General features: G+C 41.4%; 1 long non-coding RNA gene across 1 annotated transcript; it reads right to left on the minus strand.

Annotated features, from left to right (window-relative positions):
* Window positions 1-602: 602 nt before the first annotated feature.
* LOC127047136 (uncharacterized) lies at window positions 603-1,055 on the minus strand. The gene is made up of 3 exons (XR_007773306.1): window positions 943-1,055; window positions 772-855; window positions 603-669 (listed from the first exon to the last, which is right to left on the minus strand). It is a non-coding gene; the product is annotated as an uncharacterized LOC127047136 (long non-coding RNA).
* Window positions 1,056-5,236: the final 4,181 nt, after the last annotated feature.

A 5,236-nucleotide genomic window follows, 5' to 3' on the forward strand; every position in this document is an offset into this window, starting at 1 on the left:
AAGAAATACGTCTAAGCTGGTAAAATACTTCTGAGCGATCCCAAAAAATACAAGGGTGACTAAAAGGGTTGGACTTATTTACAGCGCAGGCTGCACAGTTTTCCAAAAGTTGTTTTTTCAAACAGTGGTAAAAGGCTTTTACTACAACAGCTCTAATAATATCAACCATAACGGCATCTTCTTCTTCTTCACAGCTTTTCTGGTCACTCTCCTTACTTTTTACAGATTTTTTTTAACATCTTGCTTCACACAAAAACAACAGGTACATATTACGGTTGTTCTGCTTAAAGGCTGCCTCTCTTTATCCTCTGAAGATGTCTGTTAAAAACATTGTAAAAACATATTTTAAATTTTTTGTTGCAAAAATTTTAAAATAAAAAAGCCTACAGTTTATTTGTGCTACCTCAGTCGTACCCTCGTCTGATTCTGAATTATCATCATCCTCAGCTGACGCACCGTCGGACCCCGTAGCATCTTCCTGTTATTAAACACAAAACATATAGTTTTATTTTACCGCTCTTATATATGTTTATATTTATATTTTTTAAAAATTATTTAAGTAACTTTTACCTCGCCATGTTCTTTGGGTTTTACCATTGACACCCCGTTTGTGTCCTTTGTTTCCGAATCACCTCCGGCAAGGGCTCCGTCAATCATAGTTTCAGCAGCCTATTATTAAACCAACCATATAGTAACGCTTAATTAGTGTCATACACAAATATATATATATATATATATATATATATTTCAAATAAATTAAGCTGTCTTTACCTCCTCGGGTGTTTCTGTCTCTGCAACTGTTGGCCATTTGTCACACACCAAAGCAGTAATCTTGTATGGCCCCGGCTTGGTTATCTGTTAAAAAATCAAAAGGCATTTTTTTAAAAGTGTAAATACAATAATTATTTTATTTTATTTTTTTACAACGGGTAAAGCTTTTACCGTAACAATATCGCCATCTTTCCATAACTCGGGGTCTATCGGCTGGTTTTCAACACCGCTATCCTGCAGCGGTTCCTCGGTTGCCATGTCCTCATATATAGGCACTTCTTCCATTCCCCCCTATAAAAACAAAAATATTTAACCCTTTATTTTTATAAAACATTTTGTAATTTGTTATAAAAAAAAAGGTTTACCTCTGCCTTTAATTCTGTTTTTTCCAAATCTGACAACAATTTTTTTCGCACTTGATCTTTTTTCTCTTTTACAAACGGCTGTGGCTCCTCTTTTTTCAGTTCTATTTCAGAATAAAACGCAGGGCTCGGCAACAACCCTTTCTTGTTGGCAAAATAACTGTAAAGGGGCCTTCTCTTCTGAACACGGACTGGTGTACCCAGGGGCAATTCCGGCTTCTTGGCTTCTGTAGGTGTTTTGTACAGGGACATGCCTTTGTGTTTAGTTTCTCTGTGTTAAAAAACCCGCTCGCAAAACCACGTGTTTTTATACACAAAAACATGTGCTCATTGGTAGACAATAGCCGGTTTTTAAAAGGCTCTTGCTTAAAATCTTGGGACACTAGGATTGGTTCAGGAAAATGAATTCTATGACGCTGTTGTAAAACCATCTCTGATTGGTCCGATCCAAAGGCGGTGATAACAAGCCTGAGAGGGTTTGAACCAGGAAAGCTGCCTCATTTTACAGAAAAACTGCAAAGGTAAAAATTCTCTCTCTCTGTGACTCAACCGTGTGCTCTTTGCAAAGAGGACTTTTTTCCCCCTTTTATTGGCTTGTTTTTTCTTTTAACCCACCCTGATTCTGTTCACTTTTTTACCCTGTGCTTACTAAACAGACTTTGCCTGCTTCTCTCTCTCTCTCTCTCTCCTTCTGATTTTACCATGTGCTCTTTTTTCTTTTCACCTCTCTTTTTTCTTAATCTACACTGATATTGAATAGTTTCGATGCTTTTTTACCCCGTGCTTACCAAACAGGCTTTGCCTTTGTCAATTTTCTTTTTTAGTACCCCCTTTATAGTTTTTGACCATGTGCTTACTAAACAGGTTTTGCTTTAGCTAATTTCCCTTTTAAACCTAGTTTTAAAATGTTTTTTTAACCTAACTAGTTTTAATGTGTTTTATTTACTAGGGTTAAACCAAAAAAGCTACCTCGTTTTACAAAAAGACTGCAAAGGTAAACATTTTTTGATTTTACCCTAAGCTTTATTGTATTTTTCTTAGCCACGTTTTTATGCTGTGCTTACCAAACAGGTTTTTGCCTTTGTCAATTCTTTTTTTAAACCTAGTTTTTTAAATGCTTTTTTTTAGTACCCCTTTATAGTTTTTGGCCATGTGCTTACTACACAGTCAATTTTCCTTTTAAACCTAGTTTTTAATGTTTTTTTTTAACCTATACGGGTAGTCAATGCTTTTTTATCCTGTGCTTATCAATCAATTTTCCTTTTAAACCTCGTTTTTTCTTAACCTACATTGGTATTAACTAGTTTTAATGTGTTTTATTTACTAGGGTTAAACCAGAAAAGCTGCCTCATTTACAAAAAGACTGCAAAGGTAAAAATTTTCTCTTTTTTTTTTATTTTACCCTGAGCTTTATTGTATTTTTCTTAGCCACTTTTTTATAGAGTTTTTCCCCTTTGCTTACTGCACAGGCAATTTTTCTTTTAAATTTAATAATATTAAAAGCTTTTTTTCTTAACCTACACGGGTAGTCAATAGTTTTTACCCTGGGCCTCCCAGCCAGGTTTTGCCTTTCCCTTTTTCAACCTAGTTTTTAATATATTTCCTTTTTCTTTAAGTTTTATCTTCCTATTCTTTCATAACTCTCTCTTTTCCTCTTCATGTCACCAAGCACAAACATACACAACACTCCCCCATAGTCAAACACATACACGCACACTTTTTTCAAAATGGCCGACGGCGCCACACTCTTGCGCCAACGGAAATGGGGGGTGGGAAGGCGGGACATAAGCCCTAAAAGGGACGTGGAAACCTGTCAAAATTTGTATGGTGATGAATACTATCGAGCTTATAACTACTAATGCACTATAAACCCTGGGAGACTAAACACCACAGGAAGTGCTGCCCACAGAAGACCTAAATGGGAGCATCCCTATGACCTTTGATTAGTCCAGGAGCACTATTGGAAGGTGGAGGGAGCTCCCGGAAGCTGTCTGTTTACTGCTTAAAGCAAACATACACTGCTTTGTTGAAGACAAGCCTGACCAGTTCGATGCTCTGAGAGTTTGGAACATGCACTCCTATCATCATACAGCGGAATCTTATACCTTCACGTACAAAGGTGTCACACACATTTTACCAGGACAATGCTGACCAGCATATGATGACTTTTCAAATGATGCCTTACAAGGCGTACCTTGTCCAAAGATTATTACAATAGTGTGCAGGGTGTGAACACGGGGGTATTTTCTGTCACTGTCATCGCCAGCCCTGTAACCCTGCATGCCTTAAAATGCTCTGCTGCTGAAGCTCCTTTGTCTGGACACTCTGAGCCAGCAGACAAGCTTACACTGAGTGTGGGAGATCAGCTGTTCTGGGCCAGCAGCTCTGACTCCAGCAGCCTGCTGGTTACACCACCAGCCTTGGTTACACCTGGCAAGATCGCTGTGATGAAGTGCGACTGTTCTTAACGTTTCCTCTGAATACTGTGTGGGTGCCTCAGTTTCCCCAATGCATTTCTTAAGTCTCCAGTGTGCATAAATTGCCGACACTTTGTATCCTAGCAACAAATGGCTGGGGCCCTTCCCCCATGCAAGGAGATGCTAAAGGTGTCAGTGAACAAAGAGATCAGGTGACCTCCTGGCCCAGGAAAGAGACAAAGGCCAGAAAGGAGGGGTGGGAGGGAGTTCCAGTTGGGAGCTGGCTGGGGACTGGAAGTCAGGGCAGATGTGGGTGTCTGCCTCACTGGGCCCCAGAATGGACTTGCCTGAGAGGTCCCATTCTCTGTACCTACAAGCTCTGTTTTAGACCATGTTCCTGTCATCTAATAAAGCTCTGTTTTACTGGCTGGCTAAGAGTCACATCTGACTGCGAAGCGAAGTGGGGGTGCATGCAGGACCCTCTGGCTTCCCCAGGACCCACCTGGGTGGACTCGCTGAGGGAAGCGCACAGAGGGGCATATGCTGAATGCTCCAAGGAGAGAACCAGGAAGGTGAAGCCGTGTGAGCTTCTTGCCCTGAAGAGAGTCTGCACCAAGGGAGAGGAGGTTCCCCAAAGTCCTGACTGGCTTTGTGGGGAACAGTTCCAGAGCATCGCCCGGGGACTCTGTGACAATCACCCCAACACCTCCAGTCCTGAATTTTCCCCAAACCATGTGCTCTGAAATGTCCAGCCCTTTCCTGGGCCATTCAGAGCAATAACGTATGTTTGCTCCTCTAGTGAGACAAACTGCCCAGCTGATTACTCTAACTGGCATTAACAATCACTTCCATTCCAGAGCAGTAGTGGGCTGGTTCACATCAAAAGTAGAAGTAGTTTATTAACAAGAGGACATAGGATTTTAAGTGAGCCCAAGCACAAAGGACAGAGTTAGAAGTTGTTGCAAGCAACTCAAAAGCAAACAATGCTTTCTAAAGGTTAAGACTGAACAACAGTCTTAGTTCAAGGTAAGATTTTTATCACACTTACCTTCCAGCCAAAGGGCTGATCACTCCCTTGGTCAGGATTCCCCCCAAAGTCCTAAGTGCTCGGTTCCTTTGTTTTCTTAGCCCCATGCTGGTTTCCTCCCCCACTGGTGTTTGCTAAAACACAAATTTATCTGTTCCTGCAGACTCCTCTCCCTGCTGTGATGCTGAGTCGTTATCTCCTCCCCTTAGCTTGATGGTTGTGTTTACCTTTTATATAACTTGCATTCCCATGGCCTCTTAATGTACCTTGGAAGTACTTTCAAGGTGGCAGAACCACACTCCTTTGTCCAGGTGGGGTAACGTCTGCCCTACCTAGCAGACACACTTTAAGAACATAATTCCCAATAGGTTTGTAATTTTGAATTTGTCCTCTGTCCCCACACCACGCAATAATACTAATAATCTCTGCGTTATTAGCTTTACAGGTTATGGCATTAGTGAGTTGGGGTTCACTGATCTGTAGCTAGGACTCACTACCAGATAGCACCTTGGCCTCTTGCACTGAGATGCTGTTAGGGTGACAGAGTGGTCGGTGTGTGGCCCATCCCCTCCCTGCCCCCACCCCCATGGTTCTGCTGCCCCTCCCCAACAAGCAGGTCACTGTGGTTTTTGCAGTTCAGCTTTGTTGTTCAGAGCATA

Source organism: Gopherus flavomarginatus, chromosome 3, assembly GCF_025201925.1.
Source record: "Gopherus flavomarginatus isolate rGopFla2 chromosome 3, rGopFla2.mat.asm, whole genome shotgun sequence".
Lineage (NCBI taxonomy): Eukaryota > Metazoa > Chordata > Testudines > Testudinidae > Gopherus > Gopherus flavomarginatus.